The sequence below is a fragment of the Pantherophis guttatus genome, chromosome 9 (genome assembly GCF_059756535.1).
Source record: "Pantherophis guttatus breed Tessera chromosome 9, ASM5975653v1, whole genome shotgun sequence".
Lineage (NCBI taxonomy): Eukaryota > Metazoa > Chordata > Lepidosauria > Squamata > Colubridae > Pantherophis > Pantherophis guttatus.
Genome location: NC_142071.1, coordinates 15,261,352 through 15,275,215, shown reverse-complemented (window position 1 = coordinate 15,275,215; position 13,864 = coordinate 15,261,352). Strand labels below are relative to the sequence as shown.

Genomic DNA, 13,864 nt, shown 5'->3' with positions numbered 1-13,864 from the left:
GAGCCACATAAAAAGTGTCTTTTAGCCACTCCTAAAATGCTGAAGAAAACCCTGACTTGGCCTAGAGGCACTTATAAAAGCATTTTAATACAAGAATCTCCACTTTTTTCACAATGAAAAGCAAGCAGGGGACAGCAAACTGGGCCCTCACAATAACCATAAATTACATTAATTTTTTTTAAGCAAAATAATCCAAATCTCGCAGACATCTGAAAAAGTTGACAAGCTCCAAGGTTAACAGGCTCTTTGCTAATATTTCCACCACTACCACATATCTGATCAATGCTCATGTAAAAGTAAATCTGGTTTGATTCCATGGGACTTATTCAGAAGCCCCCTCAATGAGGGAGCTCTCGTTTCTGTTCCATTACTGATCAATGCAATAAGGTTGGTATTTATGTAACAGTATTAATGTCCTGAAGAATGGGAAGGAATATAAATTGAAATATCTTTTCAGAAAACCTTTCCAAATTGAGGGTCATGCTTATTTTGCTGGAGGGAGGGGGGCATTCTTTTTTTAAAAAGAAGCAAGATCAAAACAAACTTGAAATTCAGCGTCATGTCATTAGCATTTCCATCTCATTAACCTAAATCAAAATGACTGCTCTCCAATGTTCTCTCTGACACATTCACTTTTACAATTTGGCCAGGTCATTCAGGATTAGAGCCAGTTTACACTAAGGAACCATGTTTGAAGAAAGAAACTGAAAAGTGTTTAGGATCCCTGAAACATGCCATATGCAAGACCAGAAGCGATGCTTCAAGGTGCATCAGGCAAGCACAGATGCACAGATTCAGCTTCTGTCACCCAGGACACATAAAGCAGCAAAAAGACACACGAAGAATCCAATCAGCCATTCTTTAATAAGGTTCACATGGTCATCCCTGACAACATCAGCAGCTGCGTTCGAGGTGCATTATTCCTGGCCGCACTGATATGTGAGCTTTTCATTTCCTCCAGCATATAAGAGAGGCAGTCTTGCACAGAACAAGCCAACTGGCTTGATGTTGGCATGTACAGTTACCAGAAATAATGTCCAGGCACATGGAGAGAGGGGAAAGTACAAAAGCCTCTCTTGAAACCAACATGTACAAATATCTCTCCCTCTTTTTCTTTCTCTCTCTCTCTTCGAATTTGAAAGCCCAAAGAGTCTGGTTGATCTCTTTTTATAGGACCATGTGTATATGATGCCTCAAGACAACTTTATGGCAGCATCCTACAAAGGTACAATTTACTCAATTACATTATTTCTGCTTTTCCCCTCCAGGACTTTCCATTCTGCCAAAAGCTCTCCAAAAGGTTGAGCAGAGAATTTTCACCTTCCCTGTTACCAGAGCCTCTCAAGTGCAGATGATTACAACTGAATACACTCATACATGAGAAACAGGTGCTCAATCACTTACCTGTAATTTTGCCCCTAGCATCAACTCTGAATGGCGTCCAGCACTCACACTGCAACATGTGCAGACTTGTCTTGTGAACCCTTTGAAGTCAGGAGGACTCGTGTATGTAACGCTGAAGCAGGACCTTTGAACTTTGAACAAAGCAGGAGCTTTGAACGCCTCGGACTGCAACTCCCTTAATCACTAGATGGCCGCCCTGGATACTCCCGTCCCATTCTCAGCAGCTGGAAGACCATCCCTGCCGTCCAAGAAATTAGGTGCAGTCACACAACCCTTCACCCTTTGCTGACTAAGTTAACCCGCTAAGCTTCACATAACATACTGGTCCATAATTAACTACAAGGGGTTGCATTCGGAGCATAAAGTAAATCAGGTTTTAAAAAAATACCGAGCAGGCTTACCACCGACCAAACTTCCTGTGTCGGGAAGGCAGCCGCACAACAATGCGCCCGACCAAGCGTTCTGTGTGAGCGCCCAACCTTTTGTTTTGTACACACTGATTTTCCGGGCCGTGGCCAAATCCCCTCTGCTGCGCGCCCGCGAGCAAGAATTCCTGCAAGAAACGTGGGTTACCACCACCACCCCCCACACACACAATAGCCCCAAAATTAGGCATCCGCAAGGACCGGGTTTGCTTGCCCGTTTCCCTGCCCTGCACTACATTTGCAGGGAGCCCGCGGGGGCGCAGTAAGCACCCGCTCCTCACACTGCACTCCTTCCCCGAATTGCCACCGCGCGTCGCCGGGACGCTCCTCTTGCGCCGCCCTCACCTGGCTCCGGCTTTGCCCCGCGTCTTGCCCGACGATCCCCACCACCACCACCACAACGGGCGCAAATCCGGGCCAGCGCCGCCCGCGGCCGCCCACCGCAGTCTCTCCACCCGCCGGGCTGCTTTAGCGCCGCCGCGCCGCGCCGCGCACCGTCGCCCGCAGTTGGGGAACGGCTGGCGAGAGCGGGCTGAGCGGGGCGCGGAAGGGGAGAGAGGGTGGGGGGAGGCGGGGCGCGGTTGGGCATCCGAGGCGCTAATTGGCTGCTTAGCTCAGTTTGGGCACGCGGGGAAAGCGGGCCGCCGGCGGCGGCGGGGAGGGGGCAGCCAAAACTGGCTTTGTTGCGCCGCTCGCTGGCAGCTGCCAGGCGGGTGAAAGAGACGGGGGGGGCGAGGACGGGGGAGAGACAGTTGTAACGATATGTGTCGCCGATGGGCGGCACGCGCCGCCTTCCCACGTCCCTCCCCCCCCCGCGGGTTGCCTGAAGGGGTGGGAAGAGGGGGTGTGACAGGAGCTGAACTAATTGCTCGAAAGGCAGGAGGGGCTTTTTGCAAATTGCACACCGTCTCCCTGCCTGGAGTTTTCCGCACCCACTTGCCCCCGTTCCGCCTTCTGTACCGGGCGGCGTGAGAGGCGCGCGAGAGGATCTTCAGCAGATGTGTGTGTGGGGGGGGGGGTTTGTCAGTTGTGCAAAACAGCCCCAAATCCTAAGACTTCCAGACTTCAGGGTGCAAATACGCAGGTATCGATATTCTGATCAAAGATTAATAGCGAGGATTGTCGCGATGTTGGGGATAATCCAGCCTTATTGGGTTTTTTTGGCGTGGGGACGACAGAAATGTGCGAATTGGGCGAGAAGAGCCGTGCGCATCAGCTTGGCTTTGGGCTGTAAAATAGAGCCTCCGTGTTAGGAAGACGATACACCTTGAAGTAGAGGGGGGCGGAGAAAGGGGGGGCGGACAGATCTGCCGCCTGCAAGCTCTGCTTGAGGTTTATATGATGTCCAGACAAAACACATCAGAATTACCATCTATTGACTCAATTGGGATCTTTTGGTAAAGCCATATGTAAGCAATTTTTGAGATCTAGCCAGAAATAATAACAATTTAACTTGTGATCTCTTATGTTGGTAATTGGATTCACATACAACCTTTCTAACCTGTTTATTTATTTATTTATTAGTCATATTTCTATGCCGCCCACTCTCCGAGGACTCTGGGCGGCTTACACCAAAGACAGTATACTAAATAGCATATTGCCCCCTAACAAGGGTCCTCATTTTACCCACCTCAGAAGGATGGAAGGCTGAGTCAACCTTGAGCCGGTGAGATTTGATCCACTGATCTGTTGAACTAGCAGTCAGCAGAAGTAGCTGCAGTACTGCACTCTAACCACTGCGTCACCTCAGCTCATCTACTAGATCTAGATAACCTAGATCATTTTCTAGGTTATAGCATAATAACATATTGAACTGGAAACTAATGAAACAGTTTGGATTCATAAAACATAGTAAGCTGTATAACTGCAACCCAACTCAACCCAACCCAACCAAGGGTGACACTAGCTGCCCATGCTTTGTGAAGTTTAACTGATCAAGTGTTACATATTATGTGAATCAGCTTTTAACGTTTGGAAACCTGTTTCTACATTTATTTTTTAAGACAAGTTTGGAGTGCAAGAAGTATCTTTGTTTTTGCTTATATTGTATCTCATTTTCTATAGGAGTCTCTAATATTCTAATATGGAAATTTTGTACCCTGTGATCCCAATGCCATTTTAAGTCTCTTAAGTACTTAAAAAGAAGACTCCTGCCTTAGGCCAAGACTTCCAATAGCAATGGCTCTGATTGATAGATTTTTCTTCCCTGGATTGGATTTGTCCAATCATCTTTCAAAACCTTCTATGCAATTTTTTTTTAAAAAATGAATACAAAGAGCCAAGTTTGGTACCATCACACTATGTTAGGACTACATTTCCCATAATTCCTAGCCAGCATAGTAAACAAAATTTTTGCAACTCAAAACTCAAAATGAGAAAAGCTGCCAAAAGTAAACAGCCTATGAAATGATGAAGTCACTCTTGTCTGCCTTTGGTTTGTTGGTTATTTTTCCCCAGTGAGTTTTGCTATCCACATGCCTTGGCTCTTCTTAATAGTGGCCCAACCTCTTTCTCCCTGCATTCCTTTTTAGCTCTTGAGTGACCTTTTCCACAACGTAGATATAAAAAATGAAAGGCATAAAATTAGAACACATTTTACAGCAAACATGTCAAATAAAAGAAATCTTATCTGCTGAAGATTATCTCCAGTACAAATGCACAAGATGGCAAGGTATAAGGATATCCCACTGAATGCAAGTCCCAAGGAACAATTTCAGGCTTAGCAAAGAAAGACTCTAATTTTTTCATCTTAACCAGATACCCAAGTTCTAGGTCAAGGGTGACCAACCTTGGCAACTTTAAGACCTGTGGACTTCAACTCAACTTAAAGTCTCCATGTCTTAAAGTTGCCAAAGTTGGACATTGCTGCTCTAGGTCATGTTAACCACCTGTCTCTCCCCAACATCTTTTGAAAAATGCCCAGATTTATCTATATTCACTACCATTTTTGCTTTCATCCCAGGCAGATGATCAACAGAATGTCCCTTGCATCTCCTCTGCTTCCCACAAGGAGGACTTCAATTCTTCTACAGCAACATCAACTGCCAGATGCAACACTTGGGGAGAAGGTAGAGAAGATCCAGAATACCAACTTCCTGCTACATACAAGATCATGCCAAGAAAACCATGCAATTAGTAAAGTGATGCAAATGAGACTAGTAAAAGCTCAAATAACTAATATCTCTCAGACAGTGCAGCATATCCTGCAAGAAATATGATGCTTGATTCCACATGAGGAGGCATCTTACAAAGCTACCTTACAGGTAGTCCTTGATTTACAACCATTCATTTAGCAACAATTCAGAGTCACAACAGCATTGAAAAATAAGAGACTTAAGATCAGTCTTTGCCCTTACCACTGCTGCAGCATCCCCCCAGTCGCGTGATCAAAATTCAGGCACTTGGTATCTATTTACAATGTTTGTAGCATCTAGGGCTAATGTGATCACCAATTGTGACCTTTCCAGCTGGCTTCAGACAAGCAAAGTCAATGAGGGGAGCTGGATTCGCTTAACAACTGCATGATTTGCTACTGTGGCAGTAATCGGGTACAGCTTCCTTAACAACTGCCTTGTTTAGCAGTGGAAATTCTGGTCCCTGTTCCGGTGGCAAGTTGAGGACTATTTGTATATCAAGCCACAGCACTCTCCCTTCTAGGTTAACATTTTCTACTTTGGTTGCCAGCAGCTCTTCGTGATCTCGCTCTCATTTATCACACTCCATTAATTCATCTCCTAATTATTCAGCTGGTTCCGTATACCTTGTCCTGAAGCACTTCAAGTTGTTTTTCTACCTCTCAATCCTTCTGACGCCAGCAAAACAGGCATCTAAGGCTCATCGGGCTGTTTTGACTACTTTCAAGCCATCGGCATCAGTGCTGGCATCTGGATGAGTCTGTCGCGTGCAGGGAACAGCCAGCCAATCAGTGATTGCCCTTTCTGGCCAATTGTTTGAGGCAGAAACTGCCAGCCAATGGGGGCTTCTTTGTGGGCTGGTAACTAAGTGTGTCCTCTTCCTCCACCTTGAGTTCAGTGCTAAACGGGCCACCTTCCCTCCTGCTTGCAAAAACAAAAGGGAATGCACTGCTATTGCTTCCTAGTGATTGAATGCTCATGATAGCAAGCCACCATTGCCTTTTAAGCAAATGGCAGTGTGCTGGCGTTTATGTAATGGGGATCTCTTAATCTTTTACAGTGCAGGGCTATGATGGAACAGAGCAGGTAGCAGAAGTCAGAAATCCCCCTCCCCCCAGCAAAGATATGAGGTGCCCCTTCATGCACAAAGGCCCTGTGCATGAAAATAACATCTCTGGCCTTGCACTGGCATTTTCCTGATCATGAATATAATAACCCTGGCAAAGGGATATTTTGACACTGCAATATACAGTCCCACCCCACTTATCAAGTCAAGAGATCAGTAGGGGATACATCTTGCAGAAGTGGCAGATCGCACTTTAAGGAGCCTGGTGGTGCAGTGGACTAAACTACTGTTATTTAGCTGCCAGCTGCCTGCAATTACTGCGAGTTCAATTCTCACCAGGCTCAAGGTTGACTCAGCCTTCTATCCTTCCGAGGTAGGTAAAATGAGGACCCGGTTTGTGGGGGCAATAAGCTGACTTTGTATAAAATAGAACATGGCTTAAAAGCATTGTAAGCCGCCCTGAGTTTCCGGAGAAGGGTGGCATATAAATCAAACTAACTAACTAACTAACTAACTAACTAACTAACTAACTAACTAACTAACTAACAAACAAATAAATAATCCTCTAAGAAGTCATTGCTAATGAATACAGCTGATACTACTGTGAACAAAATGGCTCTACTATAGGTAGTCCTCGACTTATAACAGTTCATTTAGTGACTGTTCAAAGTTACAACAGCACTGAAAAAGTCACTTAACAACCGCTGTTCACACTTACGACTGTTGCAGCATCCCCAAGGTCACATAATCAAAATTCAACTTGGCAACTGATATTTATGATGGTTGCAGTGTCTCAGGATCATATGATCCCCTTTTGCAACTTCCTGACAAGCAAAGTCAATGGGAAAGCCAGATTCACTTAATAACCATGTTACTAATTTAACAAATGTAATGATTCACTTCACAACTGTGGCAAGTCGTAAAATGGGGCAAACTCACTGAACAAATGTTTCACTTAGCAGCATAAATTTTGGACTCAATTGTAGTCGTAACTTGAGGAGTACCTGTATTTGACTTGGCACATAGTCTTTACGACTATTAGCCTGGCTAATTTCCTGATTTATTGGTGGCTGAGGTGGAGTGTGTATACAACCTCATGATTTGATGTCTTGAAAGTAGCCAACAGGGACATGGCTCTTTGGAGCCGTAAAACAGAATGGAACAAGACAGCAGCTCACTCTATGGGAGGAGCAGAGGAGCTAGTGGGACTCAGGAGGGAAAAAGAAACAGAGGAGGTGGCAGGCAAGGGTTGTTTTCTCCTCTCTTGAGGAAAAGGTAGCCATGTTGGATGTCTGAGAATGATAGATATGGTGTATGGTGGTGAACCATCAGTACTGTTCCAGGAGCTTCATACTTGAGAGGAGTTGTCCGGTGTTGGAGATGTCAAAGCTCTCTCTCAGCCAAATATAAGTCCTCAACTTGTAACCAGTTGCATAGCGACCATTTGAAGTTATGAATTCCTCACAAAGAGACTGTCCCACTGAGTACAAGGAGCACCATCCCATACTCACATGACTTCAATTGATGATGGTTTTGTCAGAAACCAGCAGTTGCTTCTGGTTTCCAGCAAAAACTGACCCATAGCAAACAATGAATTCATTGGATACAACAATGGATGCAACAAAAGGTTGTAAAAAGGGGTCCAATCACGTGGTGATCCTACCTTCCTTACAGAGTGGTTTCTCTGAGCAGTTCTTTTAAGCATCTCTGCAATACAGCAGTCCAATTTGTCTTCTGCTGGGCTGAGCACTTTTTATCTTTCCATGTTTCTTTAGAAATGGTCAGATTCATATCTGCATTCCTCCACCCCTGCTTTGGCTCCTTCTTGAAGTTAATTCCTTTCCCAAACCTGCAATTCACAGGTCAGAACTTGCCCTGTCTCTGAGTCTCACCGCCTCCTCTGCCTTGCCTATTCTAGGTATGACTTTGCTCTGTAAACTACCTGCAGAATTTCTCAGGGAGTGGCAAGTCTGCAGCTTTCAGGTAAGAAGATAGCCCAAGTGAAAGGATCATGACAAGTAGGTCCTTGAGATCAGTGAGCAGTTTCAGAACTGGTTAAATTGTGGGCCACATAAAGAGTCAGCCCCATCATTAGACAAATGAAATGGCCTCCAATGGCAACTACTGAGGATGGCATTCCAAAACAGATAGTCCTCAACTTACAACCTTTCATTTGGTGACCAAAGTTACAATAGCACTGAAAAGAGAGACATGATTGTTGCAGCATCCCCACAGTCATGCGGTTAAAATTCTGGTTCTGTGCTACCAGCATGTATTTACAATGTTTGCTGAGTCCTGTGGTCATGTGATCACTCTTTCTGGCCTTCCCAGTTTGCTTCCCAGAAGTAAAATTAGTAGGGGAAAGCCAGATTTGTTTAGTGACTATATGATTCACTTAACAACTGAAGTGATTCCATTAATAACCATGCCAAAAAAAAAGATGGCAAAATCAGGCACAAGTTACTGAACCATCACTTTGCTTGGCAATAGGAATTCTGGTCTGTTCCTAGGAATTAAATTTAAACTTGAAAAATTATCTGAACAAGTTACTATAGATGCTAGGTAAATAATAGTTCCAATGGTTTGCTGACTGTTCAGTGCTTTTCCCTTACCCGTTAGACGTTTTTTTATAGCCTTTATTGTCATTGTACATCATGTATGCAACGAAATTGGTTGGTTTTACCCATGAGTCACCTGCAAATCTTGCAGAGGTTAAACTGCAGGATCCCTATTTTGGGATAATGTCTTATTTGCTGTTAATGGGGGAATACACAGGTTCCCCTCACTGATATATCAGATTTCTGAACACGCACAGATATGTGCAAATGGACTTACCCAAACCATAAACTTTATGAATTGCTATGCCATATATTGAGTGTGAGGGTGTGTGATGGCTCAGTGGTTAAAACACACTGAACTTGTCAGCTGGAAAGCTGACAGCCTGGGTTCAAGACCCAAGTGCCATGGGATGGGATGAGCTCCTGTTACTTGCCCCAGCTCCTACTCACCTAGCAGTTTGAAAGCATGCAAATGCAAGTAGATAAATAGGTACCATTTCGGTGGGAAGGTAACAGCATTCTGTGCGCCTTTGGCATATAGCCATGCTGGCCACATGATCACGGAAATGTCTTCAGACAATGCTGGCTTCCTCTGCTAGCAAATGGAGATCAGCACTGCCTCCTAGAGTCAGACATGACTGGCCAAGGGAAAGCTTTACCTTTATATTGAGTATATATTACTATATGTACTGTAGCTTTAAGTCCAATTTACATTAATCACAAAAAAAATCACAAAATCTTAAAGGGGCTATTTGACATTTTTGGTACTATAACTGCAATGCCCACCCCAATTTTAGCAAAGGTAAAAAACGTTATGATACATCACATGATGATGTATCATCGCGAGTTTGACACCCCTAGTTTAGATCATCCTTTCTCAACTTTTCACCCTGGAGAATCCCTTGAAATAATTTTCAGGTCTTAGGGAAACTTTGATAAAAATAAGACAACATACACAAAATTTCACAATACACTTCCAATCTACATCATGCATATTCTCCAACATTTATAAAAGCAAAGTGACATAAAAATACCCATCACTGAGAATACTAGTGCTACACAAAGTTTGTTTGTTTTTTTAAAAAGTGATTTTTGTTTTCTCCAGTCATTTTTCTTGTGGGACCCCATTTGAGAAAGTATGTTCTAGGCCAGTGATGGCTAACCTTTTTCTCTTCGTGTGCCAAAAGTACACCCATAATGCAATGTGCACCCACCCCATGCATGCATGCACAACCCACCCCCCACAACCCCCTGTGCATGTGCACCTGATCCCCCCACGCTCCCACACACACCTTGCACACACATGCGCAATAGAGCTGAGCTGGGTGACGGCTCGCATGCCCGCAGAGAGGGTTCTGGGTGCCAGCTGTGGCATGTGTGCCATAGGTTCACCATCACGGGTCTGGGCACACAGCAGGAAGGGGGGAAAATGGCTTCTTGAAAATTAACTGATTCTCACAACCCATAAATAGGCGTTTAGAATCTAAAATCAACTTCATTTTTCCATATTGTACATTGCAGACAATGTACTGTAAGTTAAAACGGCACCACTGTGTGCCCAATTCCTGAATAACACCTATATGGAATGATATACAGAAAGTAACATTATTTTGAAAAATGATTTATTAGTAAAAGTGTACATATTCCCATTTTAAGTTGACAATATAGGAAACAGTTTGTTATTCTTCCTAATTTTCATCTTACCCATTTCCCATATCTAAGAAAGGAATATAACATTCTATATATGCAGTTTAACTTTGCTAATGGTGCTAAATATTAAACAATATTTAAGCTTCTCACCACCACACCCATTCTCTTGCAATAGGTACACAATTACTTTAACTGTCAGCACATTTCCCTATTAAATCCAACAAAGGTGAGAGTAACGTTTAAATGTTCAAGGTACATGTCGTCAGATGGACAGCATTGTGATCAGTGCATGGTTTCTGTGGGTAACAAGGTATGGCTTATGTCTTCAGCTTTCATCAGGATGCCTTGCCTTGAAGTTCATTTCTCTGGTGAAATCTTTGCTTCAGTGGGTAAAATGAGAGAGAGGATTCCATATTTTTCAAAAGAGACATTTTAATAGTGGTAACAGTTCTCTGATGTGCAAATCTAAGATGGGAGCTATCCCTAAAGCTCATTTTCAGTGGAAATGAATCATGCTTTGCAGAGATCTATGATTCATCTTGTGCCTGGACGCATCTTTCAAGTAGAGTTTGTTTTCATTTCTGAGGAGTTGATGGAAGTGGATATGTCAAGGTAAATGACTAACAATCCATCAGTCATAAGCCCACAGCCCTGCAAGGGTTAGCTGACCACACTTCCCATCATCCTCATAACCACACCTTACCTTCTGGCTCCTCCCCCTGGGTATAAGAGCTCCCACCACGTGGAGAACCAGTAGTTCCAGATGCATACCTGCAAGAGATAGGCAATAGTCAGTGACTATCAATTGGATGGACCTGGGAACAATCCAGGCCTACAATTTATTTATTTATTTATTTATTAAATTTATATCCCGCCCTTCTCCCCGAAGGGACTCAGGGCGGTGAACAGCCGAGAATTAAAATAACATGCAATATAAAAGTTAAAATAATTAAGAATAAATTAAATTAAATGGCCACCCCAATTTAAAACCCCTAGCAATACAATTAAAAACCCTTAAAACCTATTCAGGCCAGGCCGGCTTGCTGAAATAAAAACGTCTTCAGGGCCTTATGGAAAGTGCAGAGATACGGAATCAGCCATATTCCGGGAGGTAGCTCGTTCCAGAGGGCAGGTGCTCACACAGAGAAGGCCCTCCCCCTGGGGGCCGCCAGCCGACATTGCTTGACCGACGGCACCCTGAGGAGGCCCTCTCTGTGAGAGTGTATTGGCCGGTGGGAGGTTACCGGTAGCATCAGGCGGTCTCGTAAATACCCTGGCCCTAAGCCATGGAGCGCTTTAAAGGTGAGAACCAACACCTTGAAGCGCACCCGGAAGACCACCGGGAGCCAGTGCAGCTCGCGCAGGAGACGTGTTATATGGGAGCGCCATGTCGCTCCCGTAATCACCCGTGCGGCCACATTCTGGACCAGTTGGAGCCTCCGGGTGCTTCTCACGGGGAGCCCCATGTAGAGAGCGTTAGCGTAGTCCAGGCGAGAAGTGACGAGAGCATGAGTGACTGTGCATAAGGAATCCCAACTCAGAAAGGGGTGCAACTGGCATATCAGGCGAACCTGATAAAAAGCCCCCCTGGCCACGGCCGTCATATGCTCTTCTAAAGACAGTCGTGTGTCCAGGAGGATGCCCAAGTTGCGAGCCCCCTCTGTGGGGGTCAATGACTCATCCCCAATAGCCAGTGATGGCACCAGCTGGTTATATCGGGATGCCGGCATCCACAGCCACTCGGCCTTGGAAGGGTTGAGTCGAAGCCTGTTCCTCCCCATCCAGACCCGCACGGCCTCCAGACACTGGGACATCACTTCAAGGGCATCGTTGGGGTGGTTTGGGGTGGAGATGTACAGCTGAGTGTCATCAGCGTACAGATGGCATTGCACCCCAAATCCACGGATGATCTCACCCAGCGGCTTCACATAAATGTTGAACAAGAGTGGCGAGAGGACCAACCCTTGTGGCACCCCATAAACAAGGCGCCTCGAGGTCGACCTCTGCCCCCCTGCCAACACAGACTGCAACCGGTCGGAGAGATAGGAGGAGAACCAGCGCAACACGGTGTCTCCCACCCCCAACCCCTCCAGCTGGTGCAGCATGATACCATGGTCGATGGTATCAAAAGCCGCTGAGAGATCTAATAGGACCAGAACAGAGGAGCAACCCCTGTCCCGAGCCCTCCAGAGATCATCAACCAATGCGACCAATGCCGTTAATAAAGAATTAAAGAAAGATATACCTGTATACAGTGAGTTATTGGGTTAGAGCCATCACTCTTATCAATATGGTAGCAGAGGATGGTTGCCCGTAACTCTGGATGATGACTGAACGAACTATTTACTCTAAGAAGGAAAACAGAGTAAATACCAGAGCATTTGCAAAAAGAATGGCTGAACTACTGGCATCCGAAGGTGCCATCCCAAGAGACATCCCATCTGAGGGTGAACAGGACTCCGAGTCGGACCCACCACCCAGAGACGAGGAACAGATGGGAGCAACAAGTGACCGCAACAGAAAAACAGTCCAGGAAGAAGACAAACTCCAACTGTCCATAATCGAGATGATGAAAATGCCTACCAATGACGATGAGCTCATCACGAAACTCCAAAGCCTCCTGAGGAGCCATGGAGCAGCAATGGAAGCCCAGGAATGAGAGCAGGAGACCAACACACTGGTAAGGGAGGAGTTTCTCCAGCCCGATATCCCTGACCGGTACGAGTCCATTTTTGCGCCATTTTCCCGGTGGCCATCTTGGAATGGCCAGCAACCAATAGGAATCCCGGGTTCAAAATCAATGGTGCGAACCTACAGAGAACCCAAATCAGACAAAGAAGGCCCAACAAACAACGACGATGGGCAAATCCAAGGCACCAGGAGCTCGCCTACCGAGCTCGAGGTAGAGAAGGCCATCAAAACGCTGGAGGCAGCCTTTGGCTCCACTTTCCGGCTTCCCGAGCCAGCCGCGAGCCGCGAGGAGGCCTCCAGGAACCAGAGAGACAACAGACCTGCCATCGAGAGCGAGGCACTGATCCCGCCAGCCCCAATGAGAAGGACGCGCCTCCGCAGCGAGCCCAGCACAGTGACTGCTCACGGACCGATCCCACGGCAGGATTCGAACCCACCACCCTTCCAGCCGCCGCCGCGAGACCCAAGGGAAGACGCCCAAACCAAATACTCACCAACGTTGCGACCTCCTCCGGGCTTCTTCACTCTCCTGGTGACCAGCATCCACCGATCCGGATCCGCCGCCGCCGGCGGCAGGCAGCCGAGATTGGGAAGTCCTCAACCAACAACCGCGATGTCTCCGCATCTTCCAACGATGACCAGCAGAGAACCGGCCACCCAGGGTGACTCTGGACATCCAGCACCCAGTCCAGGTACTTCAGGGGCGGACCCGAACCCTAGGGACAGCTACCCAGGCTCCATATGTGGCTTTAGATGCGATGATTCAGATACCAGACAAAAGGTAAAAAGGGACATGTGGCTCTTGGATTCAGGGGCCACAAACCACACAACATATAACCCAGAACTATTCAGTTCACTCACTGAGGCAGACTTCAAGTTAAAGGTAGCCAACCAAAGCAGTGTCCAAGTGGTAAGGAAGGGGAACATGCACATCTC

The 13,864-nt window shown here is 46.0% G+C and overlaps 1 protein-coding gene and 2 long non-coding RNA genes across 4 annotated transcripts in view; all 3 read right to left on the bottom strand.

Moving 5' to 3' along the window:
- LZTS1 (leucine zipper tumor suppressor 1) overlaps window positions 1–2,382 on the bottom strand; it is a 102,405-nt gene extending 100,023 nt beyond the window's left edge. Inside the window, exon 1 of one of the 2 annotated variants that reach the window (XM_034436905.3) lies at window positions 2,175–2,382. The gene's annotated coding sequence lies outside the window, so the exon portion shown is untranslated. Of the gene's footprint in view, window positions 1–1,404; window positions 2,141–2,174 lie in introns of those variants that run through there. The other variant, XM_087875831.1, reaches the window with a different exon arrangement.
- Window positions 2,383–4,118: 1,736 nt separating this feature from the next.
- On the bottom strand, window positions 4,119–5,684 carry LOC117677035 (uncharacterized). The gene is made up of 3 exons (XR_004594616.1): window positions 5,590–5,684; window positions 4,772–4,927; window positions 4,119–4,372 (listed from the first exon to the last, which is right to left on the bottom strand). It is a non-coding gene; the product is annotated as an uncharacterized LOC117677035 (long non-coding RNA).
- Window positions 5,685–10,192: 4,508 nt separating this feature from the next.
- LOC148112483 (uncharacterized) lies at window positions 10,193–13,508 on the bottom strand. The gene is made up of 3 exons (XR_015729393.1): window positions 13,423–13,508; window positions 10,941–11,008; window positions 10,193–10,818 (listed from the first exon to the last, which is right to left on the bottom strand). It is a non-coding gene; the product is annotated as an uncharacterized LOC148112483 (long non-coding RNA).
- Between the last annotated feature and the right edge of the window lie 356 nt (window positions 13,509–13,864).